Genomic DNA, 20,883 nt, shown 5'->3' with positions numbered 1-20,883 from the left:
TGGAGAATTTCAGCCTGGAGGTTATCCCATCAGAAAGTAGATTTATGAGATGTTTTTACTGTTCATTGCAATCTCGGATACTTAGAGGAAAACACTAGGACAGTGTCCCTAAGTTTGGCATTTCTTCTCACTGGTGGCAGCAAATCTTTAAGGCACAGTTACTAAACCAGACCAGAAATGCCAGCTGCTGCAAAGTTGACAGAGAAACGGCTTTCATAGCTGTTACCCCCCATGCCATCATCACTCTGGATGGTAGTGTTAGCTCAGAGAGAGAATGCATCACATTCTTTGAATTAAACATGTTTGAAGTTACCTCCCATGTTCTAGACTATCAGGGTATATAGTCAAGGTTCTTGCTCTCCTAAATCTTATGCTTTCAAGATGGTATATGATCAATGAGCTTATTGTGCTGATTCTAATATACATGTTCTGTTTCACCTTTTAGCAGTTCTAAAGTCAGATGTAACTCACAGTTAAAGGTGTGTTTCCCACCGCAGACGAGTCAGCTGTCTGGTGTAGCAGTCATTTCCTGCTTCTGCCCAAACTTGTCAAAAGATGGCCATACTACGGCCAGTCGAGTTGCATTATGTGTCTATAGGTTGAGTTTAGTTGCCAATTAAAATCTTTTTGAGGCAATTACAGTATAATTTGACATTAAAGCAAAAAGTTATTGTTACTACAGGAAGACCAGGAACAGACCGAAGTTTGTGATAATGAAGGGAACATTCATTTTTGGCAGAATGACTGTGACATTGTATGTAACTGCAAAACAAGGAACAGCCTATCTCATTTATATCTTCCTGCTCATGTTTGTAAAATAGTGATATAAAATAAAAATCGGTGTCTCAGTAAATCTAAAAGAACATCTTTCCATTTAATATATAATAGGAATTCAAAATGTTAAGAAAAACATGTGTCGTGGTTTAATTGGAGGTACATTGCTTTGTTAGGAGCACAATAAATAATAGTATGTCTTGTACTTGGTGGCCCCTTGGATACAGGGCATACAGTTAATAAACCAAAAACCATCAGGCGATTGTAAGGTCTATGTAAGGTCTATGAAAATAACAAAATGGGATGAGGTGATTGACATTGGTTGGATCCAAGGCAGGGGAGGTCCTTTAAAGAGGTGGCCTGAGAAGGTCTCTCTGAGGTCGTTTGAACCCAGCTGAGATCTGATAACAAAAATGAGCCGTTCTCCAGGAAGAACGTTCCAAATGGGGGAGGGACAGCGCGGTCCGAGACCCTGATGGGGAACACGCCCAGCTTGTTCACCCAACACAGAAGGCCGGTGTAAGGTAAGTGCCTAGAAGGCCGGTGTAAGGTAAGTGCCTGGAAGGCCGGTGTAAGGATACTTGTATCTTCTGGTACTTGTTTCAGTGACCATTGATGTTAACTGGTGAAACTCAGACATTGCCTTTCCCCTAGAAGGTGAGGTCACCTCTCTGGACATTTGGAGCAAAGTGGGTTCATCTCATGCCCACCTTGAGTCCATTCTGCCGCTCCCCGGTGCTCCTCTGAGCCCAGCCACGGCCTTTGGGGCAGGTCAGCTCCCAGAGACACAGACAGCCGTGCGTCAGCAGCAGCTACAGTGTTGCTACGGTTTCTCCGTGATGCCCGGCCTTCCTTCCCAGCTCCAGCTTGCAAGGGTAGACGGTTGCCTTAGACCTCGCTCAGAGTTTCGGTGGAGAAAGGGGGAGCTGAGAAAGCACTTACAATATCGAGGGCCCTTCTGCCTCATCACATAGCCTTCATGAGCCTCCATGTCCCTGAATTTCTGCAGACTGCCTCCCATTGTGTTTTTTAGCCCCTCCCAGGCCCCCCATTCTCTGTCTTCCATGCTAGGGTACCACCTACAGGCCCCCCTTTAATTTTCTATGCTGAGTGGGTTAGCAGTTTCTTCCTTTTAGGGTCTCCTTTCAACTCTTGCCTCCATGCATCATTTTCTGCCTCCAAGAAGCTGATCGAGGTTAACTTGAAGTTTCTTCTTTAAGAGGAACTCCTGTACCCACTTCTAAGATGGTAAATTCCACACCTTAGGGCTTCAGGGAAGCATCTGAGGTTGGTGTGCAAGGCTCCCAGCAATCATGACGGCAACTTTATTCTACTCTTTTCTCCCCCTCTCCTCTTTATTATGAGAAAAAAGAAAAAGAGTGCGTTCCGAGAGACGTGACTGGGAAGAACTGTTTTCTTTCCATGCATCTGCTCACGGCTTGGGAGGATCATAGGAGGAAACGTTGCAGGTGAAGGGGAGAGTTGACAAGGAAAGCTGCATGGCTTTCAGGGTACAGAGGGAAGTGTGTCAGGCTTTCCTTCTCATTAAACCACTCCCCACGATGCCGGAATAGCAGCCACACAGTGCTACCTGGAAAGAGTAAAAAAAAAAAAAGTATTTTTTGAGGTTGCCAAAGGAGAAGGGAGAAACAAGAAAATGGTAGGCACAGGGTGAGCCCTTCGTTGCTGGGCAAATGGAGAGCTCAGACTGGAGGGGCTCTCTGCATGCGCTCCGCCGAGTCCCATGTGGTCTGCTGTGTCTCTTACATTTCTAAGACTCATGCAGGTTTCCAGTCTATTCCACAACTTTCAAGATGCCCCTGCAGAACGTTGGCGACGTGGACGACGAAACCAGTGGCCACGGCATTTATCAGCATTGATTTGGAGACTCCTCTGAATCGTGGGATGCTTGGACTTTGCATTTCTAGGTCGCCTTGAGGATAGTTTTGAATGCAGGATTGTAATTAAGAATTATGAGCAAGAGTGCTAGCAACAATAAAAGTAATCGGCATCCTTCATGGAGCATATCTCAGCGTGCTGGGACAATGCCAAGGGCTCCGTGCATGTTATCTGTGTGCGTTATCTCATTTAATCCTCCCTGGAAATCCTCCAAGCACATACGATCTTTGCTCTCGTTTTATAGTTCAATAAATTCGATTTCCCCAGAGAAGCCCAAATTGCAAAACATGTTTCTCTCATTGCAAAACAATTCTATATGGCCTCTCCTGAATCAGCACTTTCTTATAGTCAACGTCTCTCATTTATTGTTTATGGCAGGCTGACAAAACAAAAGAGAAATAGGTTCTCGGGCACAGAGTCAAGTGTATGTGCCAGCCTTTTCGTAGCTTGCAGGGATCAACGGGGGGTGACAGTGTTGTCCTGAAGGTGTTTAGAAACAGGAGGGGCATTTTGGTTGCCCTGGTGAGTGGAGAGACCGCTGGCATTTAGTGGACGTGCCAAGGAGAAGGGCATCTGCTCTTTGGGTTAGAGCTGTGTTTGGGCATTTGAGAATTCCTGGGATGGTGGGCCTTGAGGTAGGAAGGCTGTAGGAAGTCACTCAGAAATCCCACTGTCCCAAGACTGCTGGCCAACCTGGGGAGAAGCAAAATCATTCCCTTGAAAATGGGTCAGGCTTCGTTCATCCAAGAAGGGCTGGAGGACAGTGCAGAAGGACCATCCCATGATACTGGGGTGGGGGCACATTTTAAATTCCATTCTGCAGCACTTTTTCATAGATTAGTCCATTTCTTTGTAGACCATCGTTTATTGGTCTCCTCTCTTCTGTGTTCAGGATGTCATAGCCGTGGCTGAGGTGGGATCCCCCCACACAGTGTTTTCTCAGTGAGACATTCCTGTGTCTCTTAGACTCTCCTCCCCTTCTCAGGTGAGCAGGGTAGACTGCACGCCAAGCACGTGGTGGGGGATGAACTGGGGGTGGGGGTGTTGGAAGCCTGGAACCCACACAGATCAGCACTTCCCTGAGGACAGCTCCCGGCTGTGACCAGAGATCCACGGGTGTTCCTGTGCCCACACTCGGCGAGTAACCCTCTCCTCAGTGTTTGCAACCAGAGTGGAGTGAGGCCCAGGGACTACATGTATCAGAATACTAATACTAATACTAATGCTAAAACGGACTAAATGGCAGTGCTAGTGATGCGGAGAAAGTCTATGAGTTTTTGTGTTGAGGTTGTAAGAGCTTCTCTGGATCCTGTTCTTGGCACTGGTTCATTGTTCATATTCTTTTTCGTTTCTGAGCCACCTCTGATAAAGCTCTCTCTGATGTAGATAAAATCTACATGCATATAAATGTACACATACACACACATACATACACTTATATACATGAAATCTACATAGACACACAATCCATTTTTAACTGAGCCTTAATTATTTTCATTGCTTGGAAAACCAACCAACAAAACTTGGGTTGCTATACAAGAGTACCAGAGCTGGAATGTGACATTAAAATCTATTTTGGGTGGTCATCTCTGGATAAATTGTTTAGAATTTATATATATAAAAGATTTTATTTATTTGCTTTTGCAAGGGAGAGAGAGAGGGAGTGAGAAAAAGAGCACACAAGCCGGAGGAGGGGCAGAGGGAGAAGCAGGTTCCCCGCTGAGCAGGGAGCCCGATGTGGACTCAATCTCAGGGCCCTGGGATCATGACCTCAGCTAAAGGCAGATTCTTAACAGACTGAGCCCCTCAGGTACCCAGATAGTTTAGAATACACCACATACTTCATGTTAAATGCTTATTAGAACCATACCAGAATCTAGGCTTCCACACAACAAAATCTGACCTCTTTGAAAAATTAATCTGGTTTTGTCTCTTCCTTCCTATCTCATCTGTGTCATTGGCTGTGTCCCTTGCTGCATGTTGGAATCTCCTGGAAACTTGGAAAAAAATCTCCCAGTCCAGATCATAGTTGTACTAATTAAATCAGAAAGTCTGTGGGTGGGATCCGGGCATGACGTTTTCCGGAAGTGCCAGGGCAGTTCCGACGTGCAGCGGGATTGGGAGGCCATTGTGGGAAGGATGGTAGAACTCCTCGTCTGGTCTCCGTCTCCCCACCTCCTGCCTCTCTTCCTGCCTTAGCACTTGCAACCTCCCTTCTCCTGTGGAAATTCTTACATCATGTTCTTTTATCTTCTTCAACTGTCTTCATTTTCAGAACAACTAGTTTGTGGAATTACTGTGCGGAAAGTTGGAAAAAGCCGAGCTAGTGTGGTGGTGGGCATGGGTGCCTGCTGCTAGAGGGACCTGGGCTCCGGATGGTCTGTAAGAATCCCCCCGCCCCCAGCACCACCAACAACCCCCCAAAGACAGAGTTGAAGCTCTACCACCGTGGCACATTGACGTGCCATTGGCTTCCTGCACAGCTGGAGAACTCATAGGATTTGTTACTCCGAGTTTACAAATGATTTTCTTCAGAGTTCGAGTTCTTTCATAGTTATTCCTGCTCCCTTCACTGTACTGCAGGCTGCATTGCTGTGTGGGGGGAAGAGGGCTAGAGCTGTGCTGCCCGTATGTGAGCTGCCCTCACATGCGCTGTTGGCTGGGAACTGTGCATGTGATTGGCGTGAGCGTCACATGTAATGCACTTGCCACATTGCTGTGCTGTGTCTCTGGCCCACTCTTCCCAGAACTTAATATTCTAAAGAGCACACACTGCATTTCAGGTCTTTCTTCTGCTTTTGGCATAATGTCTGGCACATAGTAGGTGCTCAGCCAAAGTTGTTTTTCTCATTAGAAATCAAGTAAATAACACCAAACTGAGTTTAAAGAGACCTGATGAGTAGTATGTGCTTTCCGCACCTGGTGTCTGAAACCATTGTGAAGTAAGCCAAAAGATAAGGCAGATGATCCTAGTGCAGGTGGGACAGGGGGATGTCATTTCATGTGTGCATTTTCTTACTGCGGACGGAATCCCAGCCTCAGATCCCCGCACTGCCACGTGGAAGGGGGCCTTCCCATGTCCTCTGTTCAGGACAGTGAGGGTTACGCATGCCCCACTTTTCATTCCAAACTCACTGAGTGTCGACTCAGTTGCTCTTCTTGGAGTTTAAGCAAGGGAGTGGTGAGAGGCTGGGGATATGCTCATGGGCCTCTAACTACATGGGAGGAACCATCAGGAGTGGTGGGAAAGGATTCTTTCCCTGAACGCCCACCCCCACAGTGACCACACTCGGTCACTCAGTGGAGCTGTGCCCTGTGTGTTTGAGTTTGGGTCTTCATCGTATAATATGTATGAGATTAAGGATGTCTGCTCTCCATGATCATGTCATTGTTATTCTGGGCCCGAAATGAACACCCTGCACCTTGTCACTCTTTGTCGTAGTATGAACAACTTTACTCACTGCCTATGAGCATGAGGAGTACTCATGCCACCTGTTTGCTAATAGAAGGATAGGGAGTTTTATATTTTTGCAGGTAAAATTATTGGGATTTTTCATGCTTTCCTGAGAAGAGTCATTGATAAATATGCAATAGTGTAATAACATGCACTTGCATCCATAAGGTGCTCTTAAGAGTGAGATATTCTTGAGAACCTAGAAGCAGGAAGAGTTTTGGACTAATTTCATGTGGTTTTATTCAACTTGGGTCTGAAAATCTATCATCTGTAATTTCCATTTTAAAGTAAATATGTCCCTTATAACTTATACACGAACAAGTTTAAAATCTGAAACTGAGATCACTCAGAAAACATGTTAAGGTAGAAATCTCTCAGTATAAAGTAACAGTAATAATAATAAGAGCATGCTCGTGTTTTCTGTTATGTAAAGCCCTTTATATGTGTTATTTCACTTGATCCAGAAAACAACCCTGCGAGGTATATTTTTGTCCCTCTTATCAGATAAGGATATTTAGAGAGTTTGATTCACTTGGTTAAGGTCAAAGAGCTGCTAAGCAGGAAATTCAGACTCCAGGTCACATGCTTCTTGACATCATGCTGTGAAGGAGGCATGTTTCCTCACCATCCCTGAGACCTAACTGACCCTCTATGTTCATACCTATCCTTCTGTGCCATTACTACTTACAGGGTTCCAGTTCTTCCCCAAACTGAGCAGAACTGCCCTCAGATGAAGCTGGAATTCCTCAGGCAAGATCAAGAGTGTGATCACGAAGATGGGCACGATTGGAGAACGTCTTTGTCACAGCAGTTTTCATAGGACAGGCAGTTAGTCTAAAAATCAGCATTTCTGACTCATCTATTTAAAAGAAATGCCAGCTACATGATTGTTTAAATACACTCTTTGTTATTTGACAATGTCTAAAAAGATATTTTATAGACTCCTCTGGATTCTTTAAGATCCTTTATTTTAAATTCTTAAACAGTTTATGTGAACAGGAAAGTCCGAATGTAGAGTACAGCTTTTCTGGGGGAAGGGAGACCTCCTTTTGTAGGGTCTTTAGGAAAGGGGATGGTTTGGATCAGTACCAACACTGAGAAAGGTTCATTGCATTGTTAAAACACTCTACATTTGCCTTTCAAAACTTTGCTCCACTGTAAACTGGTAAAACAAAACAAAACTGAACTTCTTCTAGCCACTTTGATAAAATGAATCTTATGTGTCTGTTCTGAATGAATGAGAAACAAATGAACATAAGCATTTATAATAATTATCCGTAGCGAGGATGAGGGCCTTAAAGATGATCTGCTGGTCTTCTACTCAGAGACATATCCTCTGTGATGCAGTTATAGGATTTCTAGCAAGGGGGACTCACCACTGTACCGCATAGCCCTTTCGCGGCCACGGACTCAGTAGTAAGAAGGTTCTTTCATGCCTTGAAGTGGAGTCGGCCTCCTAGAAGAATCCCCACATGGCAATGACTTAACGGCTAAATGTACAGGATGACAGCAAGAGAGGGAACACAGCAGGGGGAGTGGGAAAGGAAGAAAAAGGCTTCCCACTGAGCAGGGAGCCCGAGGCGGGGCTCGATCCCAGGACCCGGGATCATGACCTGAGCCGAAGGCAAACATTTAATGACTGAGCCACCCAGGAACCCTGTCCTGAGAACTCTTAACATATATTGTATTTATTTTGCCCTTTACACTTGCTCTGTTTGTGCTGGAGGAGACGCACTAGCATGGAGGTTCTCTGGTGCTGAGACGGGAGGGGGGGAGCACGGGAAGGGCTTCGTTGGCTTGACCCCACAGACAACAGGGCTGGGCTGGAGCCGCATTTGGAGCCTGGTATGATACCCTTGTTGCACTGTTAGCAGAGCAGAGACAAAGGGTCGGTAAATGTAAGGTCACTGTCGTCCAGGGTTCCAAGTCCTGTTCTCTCCCCACTCTGCCTAGTTTCGCGGGGAGTGATCTCATCCGTGCTCCTTCCAGCAGCATGGCCGTGGTGGCTGCTGGTTCCTAAGTGCTCCTCCTCCGCCGGACTTCTGTATCTCACCACCTCCTGGGCGTCTCTTTTTGCATATTTTGCCGGTATTACAGAAATATCACCATGTGCCAATTCAACGTGACAAAAATCCAACCATTTTCCCTGCCAAATACATTCTTCCTCCCGTGGACCTTAATGAGCAGTGCTGCCATTTAGCTCCCCGCGCCCGGCGTGGAGAGCCGTCCTGCCGGCTTCCCTCTCTGGATCTTCTCTAGAAGCTGTTTCACCTCCTTCAGAGCGTGCACAGTTTTCTGTCCCCGTCCCCACGGCAGCCATCCCGTCTGTGCCCCGTGACCTGTAGCGTGCAGCCCCGTGAGTCCCGCAGCCTCCAGCCCCCGCCTCTGTTCTCCGGGACCGTCCCGCCGGCCGCCCGTGAGGCCTTCCACCCCTGCGGATACTCCCTGTTCATTTCCGACGTGGAGCTTTCATGCACACGTCCTTCGGCTGGAAGCCTCTGTCCTGTGTGTGCTTAGGAGACCCTTAACCCCGTTCCGCAACGGCAGCTGCTTCTTAGAAAAACAACCAAGCCATCCCAACTGTCAGTTCCGTGAGTTAAGGACAACCTTTTCACCGTTGTTTCCCCAGCAGGGAGGTTGAGATGGAGAAGACAGACAGTCAGTGACTCTCTGTGAATACAGAAGTGACCCTCCTCCAGACTAAGCCTTGCTACCCTGGTTTGGTCTTATCTGTGCAAAGAGGAGAGAAGACCACAGAGCTTAACGCAGAGACGAGCTGCAGAAGGGCTGTGCTAATTGGGGCTTTGCTAATTAGAAGCAAATTTTTAGTGGATTTTTATCGACTTTTCTTTATTACCTGCAGTCCATACCAATGACTACAGCAGTTACTAAAACAGGTAAAAGAGAAGGAAAAAGTCATATGAGAGAAATACCAATAGCCCCAGGAGGAAGAGAACACGAAGGAATACAGGTGTGTACAAAGCAAACGGCATTTGAAAAATCTTTCAAAGTCTGCATTAAAATTGCAAGCTTTGCTAACAAGTTATTTATTTTGCCTTTGAATTCATGAATTCCAAGTACAGACAAATGAATGCCACTTTAAACATATTTAATTAGTTGAATTCATGGCTTCCGGATGTTATTGACTCATAGTTTACTAGGCTTAAAAATTGATAGAAAGCTTATTAATAATAGATGTGTGTACTCCTTACTTAACAGTCATGAAGCAGCTCTAGTCTTCATCTTCATAGACAAATAAAGCAGTGGTTTGAGGCAATTAACTAGACATTTCAAGAACTTCTTACTTGAATTTTCTAGATAATTACCCTGGTGCCCTGTTTGCTTTTCATATACAGATAAAGAGGTAGAATATAAAGTTTTGTTTCTTAAAGGCCATTTGATAGAAGAAAAAGAGCTCCTTTTTCAAAATCAGCTCCTGGGCTGGTCATTAGGATCTGGGCATTACTTTTAATCACTTCTACGGTTAGAAGTTTTAAAAATGCAATGTAGCTAGTATTTTACTTATTTTGTGTTTGTATATGTTTATGTTTCTAGTTTTTTGGAAGATATAGTGAATTATTTGTCATATGGGATACCATATTTAATAGATAAGATATTTACTACCATGGGAGTTCCCAGGAAAACATTCTTTGGAAAAAAGAGAAAAATAGCAAAACTCCCCAAACTCCCCAGTGTTTTAATTTGTTGGGATTAATGTTAGTAGGGAAAAAATGTAAACACAGCTGTGTACAGTGTGCAGGAGACCCCAGCTCCTATCAACAACTGTTGTCATTACGTGCCCAGGCTTGGCTTCATAGTTTTTCGTTTTCCTATCAGGTTTTTCTCCATCTAATCTTACGTTCCATGTTCGTCTTATACACACACAATCAGCAAGATCAAGGTACAGTTCCAAGCTATACAAATTCCGAAACTAGTGCTCTGAAAATGGAAATGAAAGGCACATTTATGATCCCTTTCATGAGCCTTTTGATGAGCTGAAGAAAGGAACACACATTGATGGAAAGTTGTGTTTCAGGGGTCAGGTAGGACCAGAAGAAAGGTACTTGGATGTCTCTGGGCCTGTAACTATGTTCTCCGATGTGTCAGTTTATGGACATTAGTTTTTTCCAGCTGTTAAGTATAGTGTCTATCAAAAAGGATTTTCTGGAGACTAAAGAAATTATGGGAAGACTCTAGAGCAATTCTGGATATATAACCAATGCTCAAAAAAAATAGAAATTACTATGATTCTCACGTTGCTCTTCTGTAAAATAAGGAGACCTTATCAGTGCCACTCCAAGTGTGGTTTGGGAACTAGTAATGAGCAATGAATCAACTCACATATCCTGAATTATGTACAAAAATTGGAAGTATGCATTATACGTTTTACACAATTCGCTAGAATACTTTTATGTCTGCTGAATCTAATAATTAAACCACAGAACTTAAATACTCTATTTTTTATTATTTCATTTTTAAATAATTCATTTTTATTATGGTTTTCAAAATCACTAGTCAATGACAGATTGAACATTGGGAAAAAAAAAAAGCTGTCCTTCACCACAGGTGGTTTGAGCGCTGGACCAGGTGATCTCTGAGATATTCCTTCTAGCTCTCAATTTCTGTATTTCTGGATAAACTCTACAGTTTTCTTCAGGGAAGTGTGAAATGTACTTGCACCTGATACAGATGTTTTGAAAACATTTCATTTAGTGAGAATTGCCTCACTAAATTAAAATTCCAAATATGTGCCCCATAATATTTATTCATATTGTCACCTGTGTTAAAATGGGCGTTGTAAGTGCCTGAGGAAAAGAACGACAGGTCTGCATTGTTGACAGTCAAATTAAACTTCCTATTTGTTTTTTGAAACCAAATCGACTTGGATTTAGAGTTCTGTTTTTAATGAAAAGCAGCAGGGGGTACCCAAGACGGAGATGTGCATTGTCCCTCTGGGTCATCAGTTGCTTTCTTAGATTCAAAAAGGAAATTATTCACTTCTCACAAACACCGCTTCATAGAATTTAGGTTGGAATTAAGGTTGCTAATCTGCAGTCTTTGGGAGAGAGGGATATTTTTCCTGGAGGATCTGATGAGCCCAGTGTGGTCATCGGGTCCTCATAAGTGGGGAAAGGAGGCAGAAGTGAGAGTCCAAGCCACGAGCACGTGGAGGGAATCCAGGCAGACCTCGAAGGTGCTGGAAAGGGGCCAGGACCTCAGGGACGTAGGAGGGCCTCCAGGAGCTGGAAGAGGTTCCCCCATGATCACCCAAAGAACATCACACTGCGGCACCTTGATTTTAGCTCAGTGAGGCTCAGTTTGGACTTCGAACCTCAAGAACCGTGAGATGATGAATTTCTAGTCAGATACAAGGTTCAGGGCAACGCATAGAGCCATCGTGGAAAACTGATAGAGGCCGGCATGGACACAGCGGCTCTGTGGCTTCCCCCTCCCTGGCCTCCAGCCTGGCCACACGAGCCCCCCGGAGATGGACCCCCGACCCTGGGCTCAGGAATAATGCTCCCTTCCTAGAGTGGTCCTTAACTGATCTGTCATGGACGGAGAGCAGCAGGAAGGCACGGATCTCTCCCTGTCTCACACTGCTCTATGTCTGTGTATGAATTAACGATTGTTTTATAAATTACCTATCAGATTTTGTCATATGAAGTCATGGAGAGAGGTGACCCATAAATTGACCTGAGGGCAAGGAGTAATCCAAGTTTTATATGGGTGTAAGCATATACAATTTGGGGAAAAAGGACAAAATAGAAATTCAGGTATGACTGTGCCTATAGATTTAAGATGAGAGAATGAATAACAACAGATGACAGACAAAAATGTTAATAAGCACCACAGATATCCGAAAACTATAACTATGTATATTATGGCTCACATGTCTTTATAATGCTTTCTCTATATTTTTTGACTGCGTACTCTTGGATTGTTACCTCATAGGACCATGACGGCGTCATTTCATTTTCTGTAAAGAGAACAGAAAGCTCGTGCAAGCTTTCTGCTAGCTTGGCTAATCGATTTCTTTTCTTTTATTAATAGTTTGGAAAAGTTTCCAAACTGATTCCAGTATTTTCTTGAGATTGTTACCAGCCTCCATCGAGTGTCTTTCACATACGAGTGGGTAGATTTGGAAGGTTTTCCCCAGTCCGGCCACTGACTCCACACGTTTCAGACCTTGCTTCTCCTCCACTACCGTGTTCCTTGGTAACAGGCACCAGAGGACCCAGTCTTGTCTCTACAGAACCTCTGGCTTTGCAATCCCATGTCCTGGCAACAGGTGCGTGGGGAGTCAGCATGGTAGGAGGTAGGATATTTCTGGAAGACATTCCTGCCCCAGGACAGTAGTGAAGACTCGGCTTTACAAGGGCACGGCCAGGGCCTGAGAATGTTGCTCATTAAATGTGAACCGAGCTCAGAATCCGTTAGCAGGGCTCTCCATCACCATCTGATGCAAGGCTGGCCTGATGGAGCGTATAAAGAAGGAGACAGCGGTCTTTACTTGTGGCATTCAAAGTACCTTACTTTTGCAAAATTTACTAAACATATGATGTGGTAACCTCATTGCTGGGGTCTTTCCATGTACCTTGCAGGGAGCTCTTGGCAAGGGATGGACCCTAAAGCTTTGTCCGTTTCTCCAATAAAAACATCTCTGATAGGACATTATTTCATACACTGCAGGATTTTGTAATTCTTTTGTTTTTGAAGTTTTCCAACCCATGATTTTGAAATCCCAAATATGGAAGTAACCAAGAAACATGGATCATATGCTGTGGTCAAAACATTTATTCCCATAGGATGCCTTCCTTGACCTTGGAAGCCTTAGCTTTATAGAAGGATAAAATTTGCAGACCTGGTTGTTTGTTTGTTTGTTTTGTTTTCCCTGAAGAAGCTCTCTTGTATGCTTTCCTCTGGATTTAACCAACGTAGACATCCTCAAAACAGGTGTCTTTCTTCGCTTTGGGGGTGGTTTTTTTTGTTGTTGTTGTTGTTGTTGTTTGGGTTTTGTTTGGGTTTTTTTGGTCCATATTATTACAGCCATGGTTTGTTTAAAAAAGGTCATTTTGCACATTCGTACGCATCTGTCATTTAGCTAAACTGAAGCATCAGAACTTTCTTCCACTATGGAGGAAGAGTGGAGAACATTGTTACCTGGAATGAAAAGCAAAATCATGCAGCTGTATCGCTAATGAAAGCAGCAGGAATGAATCAGAGCTTTCGTGGAGCCATGGATGGAATGTTTCACAGCCCTGGTGACTCACTCGGCTGGGCGGTACCTTCAGGAACATCAGGAATGGTTCCTGCCTTTCCCTGCTAAGGGGGACAAGGCCCAGAGAAGAAAGTGCTCCATCATTTCTGAAGAGGTCTCCTTCCTCTGGGCTTACAGAGCTTTGTTCAGTATCTGAAAATGTTGTGTGTGTGTTTGTAGTATGTACAAGCCATCAACTAATTGGATTTTTAATTCCTGCAGATAGGATTTGCCAAATTTGGTGACAAGCTTTGGAAAGTTTTTTTTTTTTTTTTTTTAAAGATTTTATTTATTTATTTGACAGACGGAGATCACAAGTAGACAGAGAGGCAGGCAGAGAGAGAGGGAAGCAGGCTCCCTGCTGAGCAGAGAGCCCGATGCAGGACTCGATCCCAGGACCCTGAGATCATGACCTGAGCCGAAGGCAGTGGCTTAACCCACTGAGCCACCCAGGCGCCCCAAGGAAAGTTTTTTTTTTTTTTACTGGTGGATGGGTGATGTGGGGCAAGGGCACACCGCAGGAATATTTGGTAGTCTTTAGGGTACAGAATGTTGGGAGCCTCTAGATGAGAGCAAATGTGCAGTTATCACTTACACACAATTTCTCTAGACTCTGTTGCAGCTTCAGTGCAGAAACGGATTGGTTCTTGTCATGTCAAGAAGGCCCCTGGCCTCCTTCAGTAGGGCAAAGCAGCACGTGTTTGGAAATATGCTTAGTGAGAAACTGGTCTTAAGTGTGTATGTGGTGCCCGTTTGAGCTGAGAGCTTCCTCTGCTTTGGTAACGTCATGAGAGGACCCGGAGCAGCCCTGGGTTAGAATTCTCCTCGGCCCCCACATCGGCTGACCCAGGCAGCCTTGAAGGCTTGCTCGGCCCCTGTCCCTGTGCTCACCGACGACGTTCACTTCACTCAGAGCTCACTCCCGGCTCCTCCCGGGGTGGGACTTGCTCTTGGTTTTCTCTGGGCTTTTAAACTCCTGTTGTTTTGTGCATGATTCCTGTTAAAGACAAAATTGTTTGGTCAACCAGTGTCTTTGACTTAGCCTTTGTCATTCCTCCAAACTTTCCCAGTTCCACCGTCTGCGTGAATGTCACTTCCTTCTTAAGTCATTCCTGCTTTCCCCACTGGAATCCATACATAGCTCTGCTTTCCTCCCTTTCTCTTCCTCTCCCATTGTGCCTGCAGAGAACTCTCCTTGCTGTGTTCTGTCTGCCGTGTTTTATAAATGGCTCGGTTTCTCCTGACTGGCCTGTAACATATACAAGGATGGGAAGAATGATTTCCTGTACTTATTATTATTATTATTATTATTATTATTATTATTTTGCCTTATCCTTGGTGCTTGGCATAACTACAAGATATTAAGGGTTTTTTGTGTTGCATTCATTCTGCAAATACTGAGCCTGTTTTCCAGGCACTGTTCTAAGCATAGTGAACCAAACAGACAAAACTTTCTGCCCTAATAAAACATACACTAATCATGTTGAATTGTACTTCTATTTTATTCTTTAAAATGTATATATATTTTATTATATATATACACACACACATATATATATGTGTGTGTGTGTGTGTGCATATATATATATATATATATATATATATATATATATATATTAGAGGGGGGAGATGGGGAGGGGCAGAGGGAGAGACACTTAAACAGAATGTGTGCTGAATGCAGAGCCTGACTCTGGGTTTGACTTCACGACCCTGAGATCAGACCTGAGCCGGTTCCAAGTGTCAGATGCTCCGATGACGACAGCACCCAGGTGCCACACTCCTCTTTTATTCTTAAATCTCTGGTGTGCTTCTTGACTTATAAAAAATCAGTTTAAAAATCAGCGTTATTCATTAGTCTGACAACTCCTCACGTTAACGGTGATTCCTCCCAACTAACATTAGTAGGTATAGTGCTGCGAGCTTCATATGAACCAGTTTGGCCAAGATTTTTGTAGAATTGTTTTATTTTTTTTTTTTAAGATTTTATTTATTTATTTGTCAGAGAGAGAGAGGGAGAGAGAGCAAGCACAAGCAGACAGAATGGCAGGCAGAGGCAGAGGGAGAAGCAGGCTCCCTGATGAGCAAGGAGCCTGATGTGGGACTTGATCCCAGGACGCTGGGATCATAACCTGAGCCGAAGGCAGCTGCTTAACCAACTGAGCCACCCAGGCGTCCCTGTAGAATTGTTTTAAATTACACTCAAAGTTAAATCACTTAATGGTTTTGTTGACCAGTCTGTAGGAGTGCATGTAACTTAGTTACTTATGGGGTTTATTGTCTCCGCGGACGGGTCTTCCCCAATCCAGCTCCTTCCCAGTCACCCTGTGCTCCTCAAACTCATATCCTACGTCATTTTTCCATGTCCATATGTGTCACTTTATCTTAATCTCTTACCAGCTCTCCCTGTAAGGTGTAGGCTTTGTGTTGGCTTGGACATGGCTGCATTCCCAGGGCCCACTACAGTATCAAGTGAAAAAGAGGTGTTCGGTCAGTGTTCAGTCAGTGTTTTTGACGATTGCAAAGGAGCACTGGGTGTTGTGTAAGTCTGATGAGTCACAGACCTGTACTTTTGAAGCAAATAATACATTGTATGTTCATTAAAAAATAAATAAATAAAAAATTAAAGAGAAAAAAAAAAGAAAATGAGTTAGTAATACCTTCTTGATTTCTGAGGTACTTACAACCTTGGGTGTAAACAGTACCCCCTGACCCACAACCATGAAATTCGTTTTTAAAGTTGTTCTTACTTGTCCAACTGAATAGAGATCTCTTTCAGTTATGGGTCCTGTTCTTAATTTGTAAAAACACGCCATTGGGTTTCATCTTACTTATTCTGCTTTATAGTTTCTTTCATCCTTGAATTAATTAGAAAATGTAATAAACCACTTTGCATTTCTAGTTTTTGAAATGATGGCATCATGGAGATAACAAAAAATTTTAAAAATCTACATCGGTCTTACATTCTTATTTGGGACTGACATGTAATTAGGATATGAATGAAATCCTTAGCCCGAAGACCTGAAATTTATGGAAGCATATTTCTGTAGCAGGTTATACAGGTTACAGACTATCCTTTGGAGTAGGTTTAGATGTGGTGGTAATAGATGTTTAAACCTCTGAGTGTTTTACCATGACTTATAGCCGTACTTCCTTTTATAATTCCCAGTTAATTATGGATCTTATAGTTCCACATCTGTATTGAATCTGAATTTTTTTAGAAGTCACCATATTCTTTACTCTTCTTCCCCTGTGTCTCCTAAAAAGGGTAATTCGTTTACACTGTAGAATGAGCAGATGTCTAAAATTTGCCCTGTGCTCACCATCATCAGCGTTTCTTAGGTTTTCCCAGCCTGAGTTTCTTTCAAGAGAATATTGCTCAAAGATATCCAAAACCAAGAATGGTGCAGAATGGGAGTGAATCGTTCAAAAAGACATAACCAATAAACAGATCTTATTAAAGTATGGGTTTGTTAACAAATGCTGTTTGTGTATATGATTTTAGTTTTCCTGAATGGGAATTTTAAGAACTGGAGAAAAGTAGGAAATAAACATGCAGTCTATTAGGAATCCTGTTGTTTATGTGGTTATAGTCATTGTTTTTGTTGAGGCATTAATAAATACCTCAAATTCTTGTACTTTTAATAATAAATACCCTGGGAACATTTTCCTCCTGTAGAGTTTCACTCAATAAACAGAAGCTTTATTTTCCTTGAGTGAAAACTGTTTGCAGTAGGATAAAAAAGCATTTTGGGGGATGCAAAATGGCTTAGGAGGTTTCTTTTAGGTTTAGGAGAATTTCTTTTTTTTACAAAATTTTATACCTTCTTCCCTTCCAGTGGCTCTCAAAATGTTTTATCCTAAGATTTTAGTTATTCTTGGAATCTTTTCTAAAACTCTCCTAATCTTACCATTGAGAAGGGAGACAAAAATACAAATGCAATACTTAAGCTCCGAGATATTGCCGACACTCAGACGTGATCAGAGTTTTTTAACATCACCGCAGCGAATTCTGGTGTTGGTTTTTTTTTCAGCTTTTTTGAGATATATTTGACATTAAATCATTGTGTAAGTTTAAGGTGTACAGTGTGTCGATTTAAGAAACTGATCTATTGTAAAATGACTGCCACCACAGCGTTCACACATCACACATTTACTGTTTCTCTTTTGTGAGAACATTTAAGATTTACCATCTAAGCAAGTCTTATGTGAGTATATGATGCAGACTGTTCAGGTATATAATACAGTAGTACTAACTACAATCACCAGATATACATGGATCTTCAGAACTTACTCATCTGATCTCTAGAATTTTGTACTCTTGGACCAGCATCTCCTTATGCCCCCTCCACCCCATTCTACGTTCTGCGTTCCCTGTTTCAGATTCTAAATACAGATGACACGCAGCGTGGTCTTTCTCCGACTTATGGCTCTAAGGATGAATGCCCTCAAGGACCACATTGTTACAAATGCCAGGCTTTTCTTCTTTCTCACGGCTGAATATTTCACTCTATATACGTAAGTGTCCATAAACGGATAAATGGATAAAGAAAATGTTATACATATGTATATATACTTATTTTTTGCACGCACATATACATAAGTGCACATATATAAAACCACATACATACATACACATACCTATATATTATGTTATTTATACGCATGTATACTATATGTATATATGTATATTGTATATGTATATTATGTATTTTCTTTATCCATTCATTTATCCACTCATCTGTTGATGAACACTTTGGTTGTTTCCATATCTTGGCTGTTGCAAATAATGCTGCAGTGGATATGAAAAGGTAGGTATCTTTTTGTGATCCTGTTTTCATTCCCTTTGGTTAATATCCAGAAGTGGGATTGCTGGATCATAGGGTATTTCTATTTTTAATTTTTAGAGGCGCCTCCATACTGCTTTCCATAGTGACTCTACCAGTTTGCATCCCCAACAACAGTGCACAAGGATTCCCGTAGCTCCCCGTGCTGAACAGTCCTCGTTGTCTCTTCCCTTTTTTGACAAAGAAAGATCTGTGGATTATCTTATGGGGTGGGGGTTCCTTGTATGTAACAAGTTGGTTTTCTCTTGCTGCTTTTAACATTCTCTCCTTGTCTTTAACTTTCACTGATTTAATTATAATGTGTCTCATATGGGTCTCTTTGGGTCTGAATATATGTTTCTTTCCCCAGTTTAGGTAAGTTTTTAAACATTATTTCTTTGAATAATATTTCTGCCCCTTTCTCTGTCTCTTTTCCTTCTGGGACCTTATAATGTGTATAACGATGCACTTAATTGTGTCCCATACGTGGTCTCCACTCTTTTCCCCTCATATGAATTCCACTGCCTCATCTTTAACTTCACTCATCTTTTTTTCTGCTTGAGCTAGTCTGCTATTAAACCCTTATGCAAGGGGGCGCCTGGGTGGCTCAGTGGGTTGAGGCCTCTGCCTTCGGCTCAGGTCATGATCCCGGGGTCCTGGGATCGAGCCCCACATCGGGCTCTCTGCTCAGTGGGGAGCCTGCTTCCTCCTCTCTCTCTCTCTGCCTGCTTCTCTGCCTACTTGTGATCTCTGTCAGGTAAATGAATAAAATCTTTAAAAAAAAAAACACCCTTATGCAGATTTTTTTTTCAGTTTCATTATTATATTCTTTGGCCCCTGATTTCTGTTTGGTGCTTTGGGAATACTTTTTGTTGAAATTCTCACTTGGTTCCCGCGTTTTCTCCTGACCTCAGTGAATATCTTGAAGAGCATCCCTTGAACTCTCCGTCAGGTCCCTTACTCATCTCTGTTTCACTGGGCTCTTTGTCTGGACTTTTAACTCTTTCTCATGTTTGAAACCGATTTCTGTTTCTTCATTTTCCATGACTCTCAGCGTTGGCTTCTCTGTATTAGATCAAACCGCGCAGCCACCTCTCCCAGCCTTGACAGAGTGGGCTTGTGTGGAGGGTGGACCTTGTCACTCAACCCAGCCTGTGCTCCCGATCATCCTTTATGCTTCGTTGTATATTGTCCAACTGTCCAAACGTACTTCTTTGTTCTTAGTGGCTCCCAGTAGCTGGGGGTATGCCAAGACCCACTGGTGTTCCAAAGAGGGGGCTTGCATTTAGTACCTAGATGCAGCCGGGCTGAAGCCTGGACCCTCAGGCAGCAGCAGGGAAGTTTGCAGTTAGGACCCTTCCAGGGAGACGGTCATTTTTGCCTGCTCCTTCTTCCATGGGTCCCAGTGCATATCTGCGCAAGGGTGCTCCCTAGACTGTTTAGATCTTTTTTGTTTGCTGTGGTCCTCTGGGGCTCCTGAATGCCAGCCTTCGGGGGCTCCTCCCACAGGTAGCACCACAAAAGCTGGGGCCCCAGGCAGGTGTCCTCCCAAGGAAATCCTGGTGACTTGGAGAGGGCTAGAGTGAGGACAAGGGAGGTGTTGGCCAACCTCTCTGGTCTCAGTCACCCCTAGATTCATGCTAATGGAGAAGCCCGACCCTCAGACATCAGCTTCTCAAGTAAGGGTGTGAATGTTAGAGAGCAGCAGGTCAGGGCTTGGGGGAAAGACACAGCATGGGGCCTGTGGGTCATGCCATCCTGTGCCCACTAAAACGTGACGCATCTGTTGTAGAGTCCTTCCAAATGGTCACAAGCTTTCCTAAGCTTCTTGTCTCATGCCAGACTCCAGTTCCAGCACTGGATGTGTGTTTCTTCTCCAGCTCTGATGGTTCCCACTGAGGAGGCCCTGCCCTGGGCACGGTGAGGAAGATCATTCTGAAGGGCTCAGTAATTGTGTTTCCGTGAATAAATGATTAAAACATATTGCTGATGGTCAGATTCACAGTTGTCTGCAATTTCCATGAAGCCTTTCCCAATTCACTCACTCATTTCTTCATCCATTCATACCTTTCAGCCTGGGCTAGGCATCAGGTGCGCAGTGCATGACCCAGACATGTTTGCTGTCATGTCGTTAGCACTGCTGGGAAGAACAGCTATAGCAGTGGCCATAGCGGTCCCAGGATTTTATGGAGAGCTTCCTCTTTGGCAGGAGCCAGTTTCAGCATTAGACATGTTGTTCTCTCACTGAACCCGCACAAACTCTATGTATTATTCCCCATTTTGTAGGTGAGGAAACGGAGTTTGAGTCCCTTGCCAAAGGTCGCATAGCTATTAAGTAGCTCCAGACTGCCCTGCTATAAGTGCAGTGAATTTGGGGATTGGAAAAGAAAAACAAGATTTTATTCATTCTGGAATTCTGGAAATTTGCTTTTCAGGGCATATTTAATGCACACTGACTTACGTATTCATTTTGTTATTTCTGCAAAATAACCTCCAGTTTAGCTGATCAAAGGACACCCGTTCGTTGTCCAAAAGCATAGGCAGCTCAGGAGTCTGAATGTGGTCCGGCTGGGTCTTCTGCTCCAGCGCAGGTTAAGGTGTCAGCGAGGGCTGTGGTCTCATCTGGGGGCCAAGGTTCTCGTCCAAGCTCATGGTTAGTCAGCACAATTTGG

At 43.6% G+C, this 20,883-nt stretch overlaps 1 protein-coding gene across 2 annotated transcripts in view; it reads left to right on the top strand.

The window, feature by feature from the left end:
* Positions 1-20,883, top strand: part of PDGFD (platelet derived growth factor D) — a 227,689-nt gene that overhangs the window by 32,473 nt on the left and 174,333 nt on the right. The gene's annotated exons all lie outside the window — the stretch shown is intronic.

This window comes from Lutra lutra, chromosome 10 (assembly GCF_902655055.1).
Source record: "Lutra lutra chromosome 10, mLutLut1.2, whole genome shotgun sequence".
Classification (NCBI taxonomy): Eukaryota; Metazoa; Chordata; class Mammalia; order Carnivora; family Mustelidae; genus Lutra; species Lutra lutra.
Note: the sequence above shows the minus strand (reverse complement) of the source record. Positions and strands in the feature narration are given on the sequence as shown.